General features: G+C 40.9%; 1 long non-coding RNA gene across 2 annotated transcripts; it reads right to left on the reverse strand.

The window, feature by feature from the left end:
* Window positions 1-17,689: 17,689 nt before the first annotated feature.
* Window positions 17,690-19,045, reverse strand: LOC116221467. 2 transcript variants are annotated; one of them, XR_004164131.1, is made up of 3 exons: window positions 18,999-19,045; window positions 18,883-18,920; window positions 17,690-18,776 (listed from the first exon to the last, which is right to left on the reverse strand). It is a non-coding gene; the product is annotated as an uncharacterized LOC116221467 (long non-coding RNA). The 2 variants fall into 2 exon arrangements; XR_004164130.1 differs by having other exon boundaries at window positions 18,857-18,920.
* Between the last annotated feature and the right edge of the window lie 890 nt (window positions 19,046-19,935).

Consider the following 19,935-nt stretch of genomic DNA (forward strand, 5'->3'; position numbering starts at 1 on the left):
CTTTTGGAAAAGCGATGCCCGTCAGGGCAAGTGCTTTACAGTATCTCATTTACTCATTGGGATTCCCAACGCACTACCTGTCCACAAACGTAAGTGCAAATTCACTGTTTATAGCTTTAGCTTTACTCTGGCACTGCTTAGAATCCACATGAACTCTTAGATTCCTAGGCTATTTTCAGCATAATTTCACCATCTTCTAAACTCCGATCTTGGTCAATATAGCAATGTTGATATGTTTTCAGGACAGTAAGAGCTATCCAGACCTGCCATCATTTGATATATGACTACGTTTACATTTCAAATTAGCCTTCATATTAAGGACAAATCATTTTTGAGGCTATTAAATTGTTATATTTTTACAACTATCTTGATGACAGGAAAGACATCTTTTTGTAATATTTAGAGACAACACTGTAATCTGGTGATATCAGAACCATGATGGTGGGGCACTTGACTATGATTAAGCAATTTGAAACAAATGTCTAAGTATATGCAAAATAGTTTATATTATGCAGCAACACTTTTGTGTAGTTTCAAAACCAGACTACTTCACCATACTTAGTTGTACAGATTAGCAACTAGCATAATCTTAAAAGGTGAATACAAATACTTTCCGATATATACAGCTATGACGCAGAGGTGTGAAAATGGGCGAAGAATTATTTCAACTTTGTTGAATGTGTTTTCAAAACAAGATTACTACCACTTGCTTTGTTCAACAAGCACATTATGGCAAATGATTGCGACGCATAAGGTCCGCTCTTTCATTTGATACCTGTTTTCAAATCTACACAATAACGACTAGTGACTAGGCTTATGAGAGATGGATGCCGAGATGGAAGCAGTAGGATGGCTGAAATGACATGTCACTACCAAGAGTAAAGGTGTGAATTTACAACGAATTTGGAAGCACTCTACGTCTGACGGGTTGCTAGTTAGTGTATCAGGATGTTTGGTGATGCACATTTACTTTTCTGACATATTAAATAAATAGTTGCAATAACTTACTTAAGTTTTGTTAAAACCCCGTCCAACGTAGACTGGCGAGTTGTTTGCCTTTCTTCATAGCCTACTCTTTCGAGGAAAGGTCATTAGTAGTTTCTATGTGAACCTTTCAATCTGTATCAATGTTAAATCTGTATGTGAATATCTTCCAAGACAGTGCAATTATCTGACATTTACAGTATTTCTTGGTAAAGCTAAAATATGAATCACACACAAACACATACACAGAGAGAGAGAGAGAGAGAGAGAGAGAGAGAGAGAGAGAGAGAGAGAGACTGTGAGCACAACCTGGCAGTAGAAGTCGGCCGGCACAGACAGACCTGGCTACCCAGAGAGGAGAGGCTGTGCTCCTTCTGTAACCAGGGAACAGTAGAGACGGAGCTACACTTCCTGATTCACTGCAATCATAACCAAACTCTTAGAGACCATTATTTTGACAAAATAACACAAATATTCCCAGAATTCCACCATCTAAATGATCTGGACAGACTCTCAGCTTTACTGGGAGAGAGGGAGGACTGCTGTAGACTGACAGCAAAATATGTATCAGCCTGTCATGAGCTCCACAATAATATGAACCCCCTGTCCCACATAACTAATATTTAATGTTTAATAATTAACAATGAACCTGTTATATGTTTCTATACCACATTGTTACCACCTATAAATTATTGTTTGTTTTTTATGTATTTATGTTAATTGTGCTTGTACATTTTATGTAAACATGCTTTGGCAACGTTGTATTGTATGCAGTCATGCCAGTAAAGCCTTTTTTGAATTTGAATTTGAATTTAAGAGAGAGAGAGAGAGAGAGAGAGAGAGAGAGAGAGAGAGAGAGAGAGAGAGACACACACACACACACAGTAGGTGGGATGGGAAAGGCACCATGACAAACAACCAGTAGCATTTCTTTAATATACATCACTGTGATGGGGAAAGTGGGTTGATTATGCAAGTGCATGCACTACCGATGAAGGTAAAACTTCCTGAGAGTCAATTAACTTCCATGTTCTGGCTCAGCAACTAACTAGTCTGTCAAATGGAATTTGTCCCCTGGGTCTGGACTTCAGAAACCACACCTGTATCTCATGGATTCTCATGACCCTTGTATTTATTATTATTATTATTATTATTATTATTATTATTATTACCTCCAAGGAGGTTATGAGTTTGTTTGTCTGTTTGTTTGTTTGTCAGGAGGATTACGCGAAAACTACCAGGCCGATTTAATGAAACTTGGTGGAGGGGTGTAATATGAGCCAAGGAAGAACCCAGAAAATTTGGATTAGGATTATGGGGCGGTTTCAGGAATATTTTTTGCGTTGTGAGATAGGGCATTGGGCATCGGAGGTCTGCGCTCTCAAGAGTGTCCTTCTAGGTATTATTATTATTATTATTATTAATAATAATATTGTGATATTCTAAGTAACAGGTATAATCTGATTTTAGGACTTCTTATTATTTTTTTTTAAACAATGTATTTATTGTTTTTCAGTTTGCAAGTCATATCAAATTAAATAACAACAGAACAATACACAGCAAACATTTTCACCCTGTTCCCCCACCAATAATAATAGAGTAACTAAATAGTTATATTATAAACAGATAATAAAAAGAAACATAAAAGCATACTTACACACTGAATAATAGGTGTTTTTTGTTGTTGTTGTTCCTACTAGTCAATGTACATAATCAGATAGTTGTCCTACTCCCCCAGAGCCTGTTCTTGCTGAAGCAAGTTACCAACATTCGTATTATGCCTTAAGAAGTACCTAAAAGGTCCCCAGGTATTATCAAAAACATTTTGTTTACGTCTAACAATATACGTTATCTTTTCCATTGACATGTTTGAGGCCATTTCTTTAACCCACATACCAATTCTTGGGCCATCAACACTATTCCAATTCTGAGCAATTATACGTTTAGCTTGTAATATACACATATCTATGAATCTGAACTCTTTGCTTTGTAGAAGTGGTATGGTAGGATATAAACCAAGAATAAAAAGCTTGGGACTCAATGGTAATTTCTTTGATAAAATTTGATCAATCATATTAACAACATCTTGCCAGAAGGTTTTCACTTTCCCACATTCCCATATACAGTACAGTGAAACAGTGTCCCCCTTGCCTCATCACACTTAATACAGGTATCAGGAATATTGTCATTAAACTTATGCAATTTCAAAGGAGTTATATATGTACGCATCAGCCATTTATACTGTAGGAGTTTTAGGTTGCTGCTGACTGACTGCCTCTGTGCCTCTTTACAAGCCTCTCTCCAGTCTTCTAAAGATATATCCTCCTCTATATCTTCATTCCATAATCTCAGTTTTGATTCTGATGATTCAATAGATCCAGACACAAACAAGTCATACAGAGTTGAAATTAAACCTTTGCCATAACAGTGTCTAGTGACTGCTACTTCTAATGCAGAAATGGTCGGTATATCTAATGAATGGTTTTGAGAGGAAGATATAAAACTCCTAAGCTGAAGATATCTGAAAAAGTTATTATTTGGAATGTCATATTTGATAGATATTTCCGCAAAAGACATAAATACTTCATCCTCCTCCCTGTACATGTCTTGTACTTTCCTTAACCCCTTTTCAGCCCATAGTTTAAATCCTCTATCCTTTAGCCCTGGTTCAAAGTTGGCATTACCCCAAATAGGACTGAAGCGTGAATGGGACAAATTGTGTGTGTAAAGTTATAAGTGTCGAACCAAGCATCAATCATATTCAATATAATAGGGTTGTCTGTATTTTTCTTCAGATATTTACAGCCTGCTGAGTACAAGTACAGGTGCAATGGTAAACTCGGTTTAACAGAGCAGGATTCCAAATCAATCCAAGCAGGGGGATTTCCGGAAGAGAAGTAAAACATGATCGACCGCAATTGAGCTGCCCAGTAATACCATTGGATATTTGGGCATTTAAGGCCTCCTCGATCATATGGTAGATAAAGTAAAGATAGACGTAATCTGGGACGTTTATTTTGCCAAATAAAGTTGGTAAACGGTTTCTTGATTCTTGTGAACAAGGATGAGGGAGGGGGTAGGGGGATATTCTGGAACAAATAAAGAAATTTGGGGAGTATATTCATTTTTAGAATATTAATCCTGCCAATCATTGAGATAGGTAAGGATGTCCAACGCTCTATTGAGGAAATACTAGCTTCCAGAATTGGGTCAAAGTTTATCTGAGCAATCTTATTCACCTCAGGGACAATTTGTATTCCCAAATATGTAAAATTATCTGTTGACTTGAAAGTAGAAGCATATACAGGACTATTTTTCCTCTCTGTTTCATTAAGTAGCATTATAGATGATTTTGAGTAATTAACTTTATAACCGGATATTTTTCCAAATGTTTCAATAAGACTTAGGAGCGCTGGGATAGATCTATGTAGATTTTTAATCATTAATATTACATCATCGGCAAAGAGCGCTATCCTATGTTCTAAATCAGTGGTCCCCAACCACCGGGCCGCGGCCCGGTACCGGTCCGTGAGGCATTTCCTACCGGGCCGCAAAGAAAGAATAAATAATTTATATAATTTCCGTTGTATTAAAGCCCCAGTAAGGAGTTTTTCCCTTGGAGCTCCCCCTTAAGGTTTGGAGGTATTTAACGTTTACTTCAGTGTCGTAAATACCCAGTTACGATAGATGCAGCCTCGCATACACTTGTATTGATGACCAGACAAAGTCAGAAACCAAGAAATTATGTCAACCGACAAGGTAAGAATATTCAAAGATTTTACATAAATATGACTGCATAGTTTTATTCATTGTGATATCGGAGATGAATGCTAACATAACTAAAAGAATGACAGCATTTAGTTTAGATGAAATACCGATCGCGTTTTCAGCCTATACATTGTGTGATCGAATACAATATAGTTGACAACACCAAAACGCTACATATTCATAATTTACATTGGAACATGTAATTCATTACAAGCTAGCAAAGTTAGGTTTCCAAGGTTGTAAACTTCTAAGGCTTACCTTGCGTGTGATTGACTAAGACTAACGTGTGAAATCCTTGGCGTGTGAGACACTGATTTGCATGCTAGTCTGAGACGGTCGATGACTTTTGGCATCTACTAAAATAGGGTGACCAGACGTCCTCTCTTACCCGGACAGGTCCTGATTCGAGACCTAAAAAATGCGTCCAGCAGGGATTCCAAAAACGTCCGGGATTTTGCCTTATCGGATATTTGTGTTTATCTGGGTCTTTCACAAACTAGTTATTACGCCCTTACAAGTTTTGGGAAGGGTATTTCCCTTACGTTCCACCTTCTTGCGCGAACTCTGACTGTAGAGAGAACTGTCAATGGTCGATAGCCTTGTCAGTGCTGGCAGATGTACGATAATTATCCTCTAAATACGATCATTCTGAGCCTTTGGTAAATTTCGTCGCGGGGGAGCGCTATACACTACCCCTCCCCCGCAACGAAGTGTCCTCTTTTTCACAAACTCAAATCTGGTCACCCTAACTAAAACTACATATCTCCGTGAGACAGGGATGACACTGATAAGGCTACAGCCTATTCTTTCATTAATTACACAGGCAGGGATGTACATCACAATACATCAATTTTCGTTGTTTTATCGACATAGGACAGATCACAATAGCTAACGTCAAAGACAGTAGAAACAGTTTATTATAACACTGTATTAGCTAAATTCGAAAGGATAATTCATGCATGGCTAATGGTGTATGAGGTTTGGATGTCAACAAGTTTTTTTCTATGGTTTTATTGCAGGAATCGACGTCATTGTCAACATCTGCCTCTTCTGAGGTAGAGACAGGTAGGGACCTTTACATTGGTGCACCTGCAGTAATTGCAGGGAGATGACAACAGACCAAGAAAGGCTCTGCTGCCGCCAGGCCCCTGAAAACTCCGTCAGCAGCATGGCACATATGCAGTTTTATGTTCTTGACCCGGGCGTTTTACGGCTGGCATGGGCTGCATGGAACGATGTGTTTGCTGTTGATGACGAACAGGAACCAGGGGTAGAGCAGCGACAGTACAGACATGCGGCATACCGCCAATTTGTACTGTGGCAGCATGGCCGCTTGGGTGAAGGCAATAGGGTTATTATTCCAAGCTGCTGCATTTGGAAGATAAGAACTGCATTTCCTGACCCCTTGGGTCAATATGTTGGCTTCAGGGTGCGCCGTTTGGTGTAAATATGTAAATAGTTTTGTTATTTATGTTCAATGTCAAAAAACATGTACAGTTTGATGTTCGATGTTCATTGTTTTTTATTTACATACAAAAAATATTTCTTTTTACGACTCTTGAATTATTTGCAAATTATTTACATACACAGCTATGAAAGAATGTAATAGTTTAGAATTCACTTTGGGCACCACCCTCTCCCCGTGAAACCTGAGCCGCGACAAGTTCAAATGTGGATGGAGGCTGCGTTGCGGCAAGCAAACCCAAGCGCCTGGGATCATCAGGCCTTAGACCCTGTATTCGCGTATTGCGACTGTCACCAGCCAACTAAATACTAAATAAAATCCCCATACACCCAGCCAGGCAGCCTCTCTCTCTCTCTCCCTCTCTCCTTTCTTATCACATTGCTATTGCCTATAATAACCCACTCACTCTGTTTTTTTTCTTTCTCTCCTAATCTAGACTATCTTCGCCATGGGACGCTGCTGTAGTCTCTCCACCCGGTCTACCTGCAGAAACCCTCGACCAATTGCACCCACCGCCACCGCACTGCCGTACACTTACTCTACCTCATACCCTATGCTAGCATTTATATACAATATATATTATTGCCACCATCGACATGTTTCTCTGTTCCTACTCCCCTTACCCCTGTAATAGTAACCCTATCAGCACAGTGTATATCCACTAAACTGGTCTTGTCTGTACCATGTATTTACCACTGGATGTCTGTATATATATTATGTACATCTACCAAATGCAGGCTATGTACAACACCTGTTGTTTCCCTTCCCCTTTTACCACACAACCCTCCCCCCTTCCCCCCTTCCTATCTCCACCCGGCCGACCTCAAGCAGATGGGTTCCCCCTTATGTGCCGTGGTTCTGCTTAAGGTTCCTTCCTGACTAACAGGGAGTTTTTTCTTGCCCGTGTTGCCATTGTGCTTGCACTAAGGGGGTTTCAGGCTCTGGGCTCTGTAAAGCGCCTAGAGACAATTGTATTGTTATGGCGCTATATAAATAAAATTGAATTGAATTGAATTGTATTCTGGGAAGGCCCATTCCACTTCCCAGCCTTTCAGCAAGGATGGCCTTCTGCAGGTCTGGAATGTAATGGTAGCCTTTGCTCTCCTTCAACACATATACACTCCAGCGCTTGGACTTCTTGTTGAAGTACTGTCTGTACCTAGTAAAGTAAAGTAATTGCACAATTCCACAACTGTTTAGGTAAGAACTAATGAATTATTTTTGGTAGTACACTACTGTTATAGCAAAGCTTACATTCGGTGTCCATCCTTGCCACGTGCAGGAATGCGGTGGTTGTGATAGTTGTAATCGATTGCTGCAAGCAATGTCTGGGTTTTGTAAACAGGGGGGCTGTAGGCAAACCGCTTTCCTGCATACATGAGTATGTGGTTTTGGAAATTCTCCAAATCTGAAGTTGTCCTGAAAAACACATACATAACCTGAAAGGCCCAGTCAGTGACACACTTCTCACCACTAGATGCTACTCCAGGAAAAGTATCAGATGAGGCTTCATTTCAATTTCAATTCTAAAGTGCTTAGCAGTCAGGCCTAAGCAGCTGATTTTGCACACAAAACAAACATGGAAAATCACCCAGAGTTATACAATTATTGTATTTGTAATGGTTCTACAAGACAGACAAAAAAGTTCAGAAATATGATCATAAGTGCTTGTGTGTATGTGCAAATGTATGACAAATACTAGCATTTGCATTACTATAGGGGCATACCTGAAACTTTTTGTTGTTCTGGAGTTTCTTGTATGTCCTCACCTGGAGGATTGGGTGTTGCCACATCAAGCACGGCTTTATCCATGCTTATCTCCAGGAGTTGGTTGATGTTGGCAGTCATAGCTGGGGCACTGCAAAGCAGCAAGATATGTACATAGAATCAATTTGAAGATCAAAAAGGAACAACTGCATCATGTTCTCCTAAAACGTTGTCTTCTCCTGAAAGACCAAAATATTTGTGATTGCACCCTTCAACATAGCAGTAGTTCAACCTGAAATGCAACTAGAAACTGAAACATACCGTAGATGAAGAAAAGGACTATAGTCTTCATCAGAGCTGTCCCGATCTTCTTCCAAGCCTTTCTGATTAGGATCCTCCCAGCAATCATCCATGTCAATACTGTAAATAAAAATGATTTACAAAACACACACACACCCACAACACCATAAACTTGAAGCACAAAAGTACACGAACTAAGATGGTTTCATGTGCAAGACTTACATGCTATTCCTCATATAATTTGCCTCCTCCTCATCCAGAGAGTCATGCTGCTCCTCTTCAGCAATGCTCAAGGAGTGCATGCTGTGAATATAAAACGAATCTAAATAAATATATTCATCAACAAAACAATGCATTACGGTCGCAGTTGTAAGACGAACTCACCTAGATTCTAGCACACCAACCGCTTCGGTTTCTTTGCCCAACGGTTGAACACCTTGCATAGCGAATTCTTTGTCCCTGATTCAAAAGATAAATAAGTCAGTCACAACTTACATGAAACATGTAACCACAGACCAACTGGCTGTAAGGGAATGCTAACAGACAAAGTCAACTATCGCTAAATTCCTTGGAAATATCTGGACTATCCTGAGACTAGTGGAGCTTGGGTGGCAAGTTAGCCAGATATCGATCACAATAACATTACAAAGAAGTGTATACGACGTTATTACTAGCTACTCGATTATTACTAGCATCAATGTCCAAGCGTGTTATAACAAGATGTCTGATATCGCTAACGAGATGTCTTGATAGCGGCTAAGCTAGGGTGACCAGACGTCCTCTTTTACCCGGGCGGACAAGTCCTCTTTTACCCGGACAAAAAAGAGGACGTAAACCTAGCATCAATCATTGTGATTGCACCCTTCAACATAGCAGGAGTTCAACCTGAAATGCAACTAGAAACTGAAACATACCGTAGATGAAGAAAAGGACTATAGTCTTCATCAGAGCTGTCCCGATCTTCTTCCAAGCCCTTCTGATTAGGATCCTCCCAGCAATCATCCATGTCAATACTGTAAATAAAAATGATTTACAAAACACACACACACCCACAACACCATAAACTTGAAGCACAAAAAAACACGAACTAAGATGGTTTCATGTGCAAGACTTACATGCTATTCCTCATATAATTTGCCTCCTCCTCATCCAGAGAGTCATGCTGCTCCTCTTCAGCAATGCTCAAGGAGTGCATGCTGTGAATATAAAACGAATCTAAATAAATATATTCATCAACAAAACAATTCATTACGGTCGCAGTTGTAAGACGAACTCACCTAGATTCTAGCACACCAACCGCTTCGGTTTCTTTGCCCAATGGTTGAACACCTTGCATAGCGAATTCTTTGTCCCTGATTCAAAAGATAAATAAGTCAGTCACAACTTACAATGTCCTGCATGGCTGGTTTAGAAACGCAGCTCTAAGATACATACCCATCTCGGTCGGACTCTTCTGAAATACTAGATACAGGCGGCGGTGGTGGCTGTGCATGTCCCTTGCTGGGAGTAGACATTCCCTACCGCTTTTGATAGAAAGAACCAATTCAGTATGTTTGCCGCTACATCTTTATATATGTTTTCACAAATCACGGCATTCAAGTCAGGTAACACACAAGTAGCATACTAAGCTAACGAAACATGAACCACAGACCAACTGGCTGTAAGGGAATGCTAACAGACAAAGTCAACTATCGCTAAATTCCTTGGAAATATCTGGAATATCCTGAGACGAGTGGAGCTTGGGTGGCAAGTTAGCCAGATAGCGATCACAATAACATTACAAAGAAGTGTATACGACGTTATTATTAGCTACTCGATTATTACTAGCATCAATGTCCAAGCGTGTTATAACAAGATGTCTGATATCGCTAACGAGATGTCTTGATAGCGGCTAAGCTAGGGTGACCAGACGTCCTCTTTTACCCGGGCGGACAAGTCCTCTTTTACCCGGACAAAAAAGAGGACGTAAACCTAGCATCAATGTCCAAGCGTGTTATAATAGGGTGACCAGATTTGAGTTTGTGAAAAAGAGGACACTTCGTCGCAGGGGAGAAGGCAGGGTAGGCTAGTGTATAGCATGCTGGACCCCGCACCCTCCCCCAGCGACGAAGTCCTCTTTTTTACAAACTCAAATCTGGTTACCCTAAAGCCTAGCAAAACCTATTGAAATGTGCTTTCCTCGAGTATGACAAACTAGCGAGTCAACAACTTTGATAACACAGTCAAACATCAAGCAAGAGACAGTACAAACTACTTACTAATCCAGCAGAAAGATGGCTAGCTGTGAATCGAACTTGTATCCAAATGTGTCTTTCAGCTCTCTCCAATGAGTAAAAGCTGTTCCGATTGTGACCCTAGTCCAATCTCTTGCTCTGTCGGCCTCTCTTTTTCTCTTCTTTGCTTCATCAGACATCGTCTTCTTCTGTTTCTTTGGTGCGTTCTCCATGATGAATACTGATGAGACTTTGCTTGCTTCTCCCTTATACTGTAGCTGCGAGCGTGGACTGGCACTATATGACATTGCGTAATCACTGCCAGAAAGCAGGTCGAAGTACATCCGCCCCAGATCGGGCGGCCCCAGAATCCTACATAGCGGAGTTATTTCCCCACAGACCCCAGATGGCAATGGCGGAGGCGCAAATCGCCATATTAAAAGTAATTGTAGCGGCACAATTTTTTTCAAGCTGTTATTTTAAGGTACAATTGTTGCATACTGTTACTTTAATTATTAGAGTCTGAAAGGTGTTTTATTTTGAAAAACAACCGGATTTTCCCCGATGTAACATTCGCCTGTGCCTCTTGACACGTCAAGACCCTTTTGTCGGTCACGAGATATGTTACTCAAAAAACAAGCACGCAAACTAGCGAAAATGAGTAAGAAACAAACGTTCTTAGAGGCATGCAACTGAAGAGAAATGACTCCACAGCAACGCGAAATCAACTTCAGACTGATCAAAATCATGTCAAAGCAGAAAGCAAGCACCAGTGGATTAAACGCAGACCTAACTTCACCAGTGCAGAGGTGGAGGTAGGCTACTGTTGCAGAATGTGTCCATAATGCTTATTTATTTATTCACTTATATTTGCAGTGTTCGTGTAGTGCTTTTTTAGAACATTACGATGCCTCTTAGAAGCATACATTTAAATGTGAAACGTAATTGTTAATGATTAAAATATTCTCATATTTTTTATTTTTATAATTATTTAAATCGGAGGATGTCTGTAGAATTGACGTGAACGCAATCACCAACGGTTTCTCACAAATTAAGTCCTTAAAAACAATCTGGCTGATTGACCACTGCTATTTAGCATTCTTAAATTCTGGTCCAAGTTAAAAACGAATCCCAGATGAGAAAACTTTCATGAATGCCAGAATTGTCCCTGCAGTTACTTTTATACACGGAAGCATAGGTGCAACTCGCGTTTAAATGATAACTCTCCGTTTTATTGATGGATCAGAAATGAAACTGTGTATTTGATTTGTTTGTGTCAGTCCAGCCCTTTGCATTTCGCCACGGAGGGAGCTTTCACTAAACAGTCATAGGTCCTCGACGTTTTTTTTTCTCCGTCTGTGACATCGCGCCCCCCCGGGAGAGTTTCCGCGCCCCCCACTTTGAGAACCACTGCTTTATAGGATAAAGTACAAGTCAGTACAATGGTGAGTTGTATTTTTCATGCACTTAACATTCGTTTTTATGCCGGTCGCGTTATTTTATTTTTGCTGTATTTATCTGCCGGTCCGTGAAAATAATGCCTACATTAAACCGGTCCGTGGTGCAAAAAAGGTTGGGGACCCCTGTTCTAAATGACCCTCTCGAATTCCATAAATATCGCTATGTGACCTCACCGCTATAGCAAATAGTTCAATCGCAAGGATAAAAAGCAATGGCGATAAAGGGCTCCCTTGCGGGCAACTTCGACAGACGTTAAAAGTTTTAGAAACCTTACTATTAGTCAAAACTTCTGCAGTAAGCCCTGTACAAAGCAATCTAACCCATTTAATGAATGTACCTCCAAAGCCAAATTGTTTTAAAACCTCAAACAGATAGGGCCATTCAACACGGTCGAAGGCCTTCTCTGCATCAAGTGAAAGTAAGGCCGTGTCTGTGGCCTCTCTCTGACTGTATAAAATATTGAGCACTCGTCTGACGTTATGAAAACCCTGTCTCCCTTGAATAAACCCATTTTGGTCTTCCCCCACCACCCTAGGTAGAAGGTTCTCCAATCTTCTTGCTAAAATTTTACAAAGTATTTTTGTGTCTGAATTTAGAAGGCTAATTGGACGCATATTTTCACATTCTGTATTTGGTTTCCCTGGCTTTGGAAGTAAAGTGATTAAGGCGCCCCTCATAGATGTGGGGAGAAGACCATTCTCAAAGGATTCCTGAAACATCTCCAAAAGGGGTGATATTAATTTGGTTTGAAATTTTGTATAGATATCTATCGAAATGCCATCTGGGCCGGCCGATTTAGCAGCCTTCATACAGCCAATCGCTTCTGCAATTTCCAATACAGTTACATTTTGATCTAATGCTCTACTTTTGGGAATATCAAGGTTGTCTAAGAATTGTGTCTGCGTGTCCAGATTAAGAGAACACTCAGAGCTGTATAATTTCTCATAGAAGACTCTGAAGGTCTCATTAATCTCTGTCAGGTCCACTTTAGTTCTACCACTTGGGGCTTCAATACAATTAATAGATCTTTCTGTTTGTTGTTGTTTAATGCGCCATGCTAGAAGTTTTCCGGGCTTTTCCCCCTGATCATAGTAGGACTGTTTGAGTCTCATTAAATCAGCAGCTGCTTTGTTAGCTGCCAATTCATTGTACTGAGATCTAAGCAGTAGCAGTTTTAAATGTACATCCGTAGATATATGTCTGTTATAGTAGATTTCTGTTTCCAGCTTTTTAATTTCCTCATCTAGTGTCTTTATTTCAAGTCGTGTAGCCTTTTTCTTTGAGCTAGTGAAAGAAATGATCTGGCCCCTAATAAAGGCCTTGAAAGCCTCCCATCTTGTACTAGCAGAGGTCTGGGACTTGTTACATTCAAAATACAGGTCTATTTGTTTATCTAAGAAATCTACGAATGTGGGATCTGTAAGCCATCCCGGTTGAAAACGCCATTTTGGGGGATCACTCACTAATTTAGTATCTTCATAGGTCAAGGATACAGCTGCGTGGTCAGAAAGGACTATACTACTAGTGAAGGGAAGTTCAGATCATTTTACCGGTTCTTTGAATCTCGTTCAGTAAAATGAACTAATCTTTTTTCGAGTCATTCGTTCATTTCGAGGGGGGGGGGGGGGGGTGGTAAGAGAAATTCCTGCATTAAAATATTGTGACACTAACACAAAAATTATCTTAAGATCCGTATCCGAAGACCCAGTCAAAATGAACGAATCATTTCTGTTTTCTCTAGCTACCAGTGCTGAGCCTATGCAGGTCACGTGGAAAATGAACGATGAACGAGATCTGATCTGTATCCGGCAGATGAACGAGTCGTTCACCTCCCGACCGTGTCTTCGGGTCAATGAACGATCCGGCAGATGAACGAGTCGTTCACCTCCCGACCGTGTCTTCGGGTCAATGAACGATCGGGAGGTGAACGATTCGTTCATCTGCCGGATACAGATCTTCGGGTCAATGTTTCGTTCTTCTGCCAACCGAGTCTTCGGATCAATGATTCGTTCATCTGCCGGATACGGATCTTTGGATCATTTTTCACGTGACCCGCATAGGCTCAGTACTGGTAGCTAGAGGAAACAGAAATGATTCGTTCATTTTACGGCTCGGTCTCCGGATACGGATCTTTGGCTCATTTTTCACGTGACCTGCATAGGCTCAGTACTGGTAGCTAGAGGAAACAGAAATGATTCGTTCATTTTCCGGCTCGGTCTTCGGATACGGATCTTTGGATCATTTCCCACGTGACCTGCATTCAATGAATCATTTCTGTTTCCTTGGCTGAGCCTATGCAAGTCCCGATGCGTGGCCACGATAAAATGAACGAATCTTTTTTTGAGAGGACTCGTTACTCTCGAAAATGAACGAATCGTTCACGAACGACACATCACTATATACTACTATAATGACATTCGTTAATTTTGGAGACAAGTAGTGCTGAAACTAAAAAGTAGTCTATGCATGAGTGAGTTTTATAAGTGCTAGAATAGCAGGAATACTCTACTGCATTTGGTTTACCATGTCTCCAGATATCCAACAGATTTAATTCCTTCATAAAATGGTGTAACGTCTTTCTCGACTTATTGTGAGTATCATCTAAACCAGTCGACCTGTCTCTTGAAGAGTCTAACGTGCAATTAAAGTCACCAGATATTATGTATTGTCCGGGGAGATTTGATGCAGTCAAAAATAAACTAACATAGAATTTAGGGTCATCTTCATTGGGACCATAGACATTTATCAGAGTTATGGTTTCAGATAATAACCTGCCCTGGACCATAATATATCTACCTGCAGAGTCCTTAATTACATTTTGTACCCGTAATGGGACAGATTTATGAATTAGTATCATAACCCCTCTAGCATGAGTGGTGTAGGGAGCAGACAACACTTGACCCGGCCATCTTCTTGCTATTTTGGAAACATCCTCACTCAACAGATGTGTTTCTTGTAAAAATACTACTTTTGATTTCAAGGATTTTATCCTGCTCATTACTTGTTTCACCTTTGTAAGTTTGTTCAGATCCCTACAATTCCACAAAGTAAATTTTATCTTACAGCTATCCGACATTAAATCCAATATGTATTAATGTATCCTTAGGAACCATTTTGGTAAAGTACATTGACAAACCACACCCGAAAATAAGAGAAGAAATAATAACTTAAAACAAAAAGCCAAAGGGATTGGATAAAACGGTCCACCTCTGCCGGAGTTTGAAAGGCGTGGGATCTCTCTTTGTGTGTTACCAGAAGCCGGGCTGGAAAGATGATTCTGTGTTTGTGGATCCCCCTGTCTCGTAGCTTCTTTCGCACCTCATCGTAGTCGCGCTGCATCCTGTGCACACCAGCCGAGAGGTCCACATAAAAACGAACCGGCTTATTCTGGTACAAGACCTGTCCCTTGGTTCTAGCTGCCTTCAGTACCCGCTCCCTGTCCTTAAAGTTCAAGAACTTCATGATTAAAGTCCTTGGATGAGCCGTGCGAGAGTCATTGCTTGGCGGAGCGCCTATTCTATGAGCCCGCTCCACCACCAACCCCTCTCGTGGTTCCATGTTCAGAGCCTCCGGTATCCATTTCTCCAAAAATGCAGTTGCATCCTGACCCTCAGTCTTCTCTGGTAGCCCCACCAATCTCGCGTTGTTTCGCCGACTTCTGCATTCCAAATCATCAACTTTGTCAGCAAGGCTTTTGACTGTGCTTTCCAGTGTGCTAACTTTGGATGTTAGCTTGTTAACGTCATCCTCCACATCAGAGATCCGTTGTTCAGCATGCTCTATGCGGCCTGTGCAGTCCTGTATCTGTTTTTTTACATCCGCAATTGTTGCTTGCACTCCATCAATTTTTTTAGTATGGCTTTCATGATATCTTGATTGCTATTCTTGTCTGGATCTAATATTTCGTCGTCTTCTTTGTCAAGGTCATACTCGTTAGCCATATTGTCAGCCTGAATGTTGCTAGCCTCCTCGACCTCCAAATGTTCGCCGTCTTGTCGTGCTTTCTTTTTCTCTTTCTTTGCCTTGTCTTTAACATTTTTTCCTGACATTTTAATTCTGGATACTCTTATACACGTGTTGCGTGACTTTTGACAATATTTTGATTAGTATTGTAGGATTAAATTACATTCCAGCAGTAGAGCTTAAAATGTGCGACCCCCTAGCACCTCGCCATACCCGGAAGTCACTTCTTATTAACACAAACGGGCATGTGTGTACACACACACACACACACATTTAATTTGCTGTGGCATCTTTTGAATTGGAAGTTAATCTCATTGTGAAGGATTTTGATCCTCATGAGTGAGTGTGAGTGATTTTTATTGAGCTTCTGAGAGTGCAATTCAGATGAGGACCTTACGTGACCAGTGTCACTGAAAAAACAATGGACTAGACAAATGGATATTAAACTCTACACTAGCCTACTATTTCAAGGATTTCTCCGACCATGAATAGAAGTAACATTATTGTCTTACACTGAAATGAAATAAATGACTTGCAGTAGAATAAAGTGACTGATTATTGTTCTAATAGCCGTTGGGAAAAAACTGTCCTTTAAACATGTGGTCCTTGCTCTTGAGGACTTGTACCTTCTGCCACAAGGCAGGAGAGTAAACAGGTGGTGGCCTGGGTGTGATGTGTCCTTGATTATGTTTTTTGCCCTACTGAGGTAGTGGGAGCAGGCAATGTTTTCCAGGGAGGGCAGTGAGCAGCCAGTGATTTTTTGGGCTGTGATAATTATTCTTTGGAGTGCTGTCTTGTCTGCCGCAGTGCAACCAGAGTACCGACCTTTTCCACATAGTCCATGTTGATGTGGAGTGGGGTGGGGTCTACACTTCACTTCCTGTAGTCCCGAATGAGTTATTTTGTTTTTGTGGTGTTCAGTGACAGAGGGTAGTTTGAGCACCCCTCTGCCCGTTTCTGGACCTCTGTACCTTCTGTTTCTCCTTTCTTATAAAAAAGTCAGAGAACACCCAGATGTCTCTGCTATCAGGGTGTCTTTGCGGGGCCATTCAAATTGCCTTTAACTTGACCTCTTTCCAACAACATACAGTATGTCAGACTCTTTTAGTGCAATTTTTGTTAAACTATAGATATAATATTGTTGCACCAGATGCAGTTTTGTTATACCTGTCCACAGTATTATTTTGTGTGCCAATATGCATCAGTCCTTTGCATATGTCAAATGGTTTATGATGCCTGTGATGACAGCGCAAGATCTGGAATTAAGAGCCCTTATTTTCAGATCAAACACCACTGAGAATCTGCTGATCAGTCAGATGAGTTTGGTGACAGAGCTGAGGACAGATATGGAGGAGCTGAAGAGGAAGAACGTTGGTACAATTCTGATACATCGGCATTCATAATACCCATTTTCAGTTGCATGGCTGTTACAGTAAATGTTCCCTTGTTATGCTATCTATTCAGATTGTACCTTACTTTCTAACTATTTGTAATGGCAGTGACCAAAAATAAAGTAATATGTCAGAAATAAAATTCAAGGTTGATTGTTTTGTATGATGACTGATGTTTCACTTGTGTTGTGAAAATCACACAGACCTAAGGTTTGATTTTCAGCCTCCCAGGATCGTCATGGATATGTGGGTCCATTCGAACACAAAAATTATACGCCAAAATGTCATCTCAAACATCGGAAACCAGTACGACTCAGCAACAGGTAATTTAGAGAATGACAGTAATTTTGCTTTTAACCAAAATATACCTTGCTATTGTGTTAGCGTTTAACACACATAAACAGCTAACAAAGACCTTTGTTCAATGTGTTGTGTAGTGAGGGCAGTAGAGGGGAAGATGGTTATACCCCAAATTATAGTCCGACTACGCCACCCCAGGGAAAACTTACACCAGTAAGCCCCAGGGAATACTTCCAAGTAATGGTCAGTATGCTGTTTATTATACTAGTAATTTCAGTTTATACACCAAGGCAAAAACAGGTTCGAAATGCACGAGGCGACAGACGGGATTCCAGTTCAAGAATGTTTATTAATAACTGAGGGAAGGGAGAGTGGGAGTGAAGAGGTGGATCATGAAATAACCTGCAACGAGACTGACAAGTTAGCAAGATACAAAAATATATTTATTGAATATCATTTATGTCAGTAAGGCTAAAACAGGGAAACTAGTAGACTAGAGTCTAGGCAGTGCTAAGTAGGACTTACCTGAGGGAGGCAGACTAGCAGACGGCGTGCTCTTGGATCCACACCGCTCACACGTGCACACACACTCAAAGAAGTGGTTATAAGGTGAACTATGACACGGCAAGCAACCCACAGCACACTGCACACACAGCACAATCACGGCACACCCACAGCACATTAACCAGCTTGATACACCCGCATGCAGTGACAGGGGCCCACCACCAGGTGCCTAGCCTCCCTCTGGAAGCACCTAGCAACTGCTTAACAAATAAAATGAAAACAATTATTGCACCAGGGGATATCAACAGTCCATCCTAAGCATGAAACACTCAGACAGTAATAGCAATCATGTATCAAGGCTAACTACAGACCAGAACAAACAACAAGCATGCACCAGGACAGCTACAGCGCCACCAGCCTTATCCCCAGTCACATGCAGACAGAAAACACAATAGACAGAAGCATTACTCCATTGGAGTTGACAAGATGGTACAATGCCCAGACAAAAAGAACATGACAAAGAAAACGAAAACCCAGCTCAGATATATGTCAGACCAACATGCACAACAACAGTTTGGCAGAGTCACGAGCATGCTGAATCATACACGCATTGTCAGGCTTAAACAAAACAGCAGCACCTTTGTGATCAGGCAGTTATCAGACAGTTATCAGACAGTTATCACAGGAACGACGAGGTCAGCGGCGAAGTACGGTTCCTCACTATAAAACATATGCGCTAATTAGAGCCAGTGTGAAAAGAGGCTACTCCTCCAGCGTTAATGAAAATAGGAAAGGCATACCTGAACAAGCAGGGACAAGGACATACCGAAGGCGAGCGTCAGAGGGAAGGCTAGGAATACAGGGCTACAAAACAAACACGAAAAGGTAAGCCCAAAAGTAATGGGTAAAAGTTGTACCACTCGCCAGCAAACAAACACCTACCCGGCAAATCAGGAAAGCACCTCAACAGGAGAAGGGGTGTGGTTACAGACACCGTAATGCACGCACACAACGTGTCCTTTTATCTCCATCTAAGTGGAGGTTATCAGTGACTAGGCTGACGATAGTTGGGCTGATTGAATGTGAATGTAAAAGCAGGGAGTGTAGGTGTAACAACACCACCCTACCACAGTTGCATCACCAAATGTCTTGGACAGACACAGAGTAAGTAAAAGATAGCTGTATGACTTGAGAAAACCTCCATTCTCAAGTACAATTAAAACACAGCACAAATAGACTGTGTGTGAACTACACTGGTTAAAACGATTGTGTCTGTGGTTTCTTTGATTGATACAGGTATCTTCACAGCTTCATTAAGGGCTTCTATTACTTCAGATTCACGACTTTTGGACAGCTGCACTCAAATCACGGAACAGGGGCCCACCTATACAAAAATGACCAGGCCATTACATTTGTGGCCGAGTGGGATACACACGGCTATTTCAGATATGCATCTAATGCAGCTGTCCTGCAGCTGGAGGTGGGAGACATCGTTTACATCCAGCTCCCCAAGACTTACAGAGTCTTTGGTGATAAGACTAATGTCAGCACCTTTAGTAGTTTCTTGGTGTCACCACTGTGTGTGGGAATTAAAAGCAATAAATAAAATTAACTTAAAATATGGAAACCTGTACATTGAGTGTCATTCTTTTCCCCAAGAAAGATGTTTGTTTTCAGGATCATTCAGGATCCTGTTCTCTAGACAATTTTATAAAATGTAAATATAAATGTAGACAAAAAACTAATGAAAACCCTCTTTTGTGGGAACACACACAACAAATACAGTACACTCCAATGCAAACATTGAAATGTCTAAACAACTCCTGTTGACCATGACCCCAACATACATACAAATGTGTAATGGAAGGGGATCTTCTTA

The sequence above is a fragment of the Clupea harengus genome, chromosome 8, assembly GCF_900700415.2.
Source record: "Clupea harengus chromosome 8, Ch_v2.0.2, whole genome shotgun sequence".
Classification (NCBI taxonomy): Eukaryota; Metazoa; Chordata; class Actinopteri; order Clupeiformes; family Clupeidae; genus Clupea; species Clupea harengus.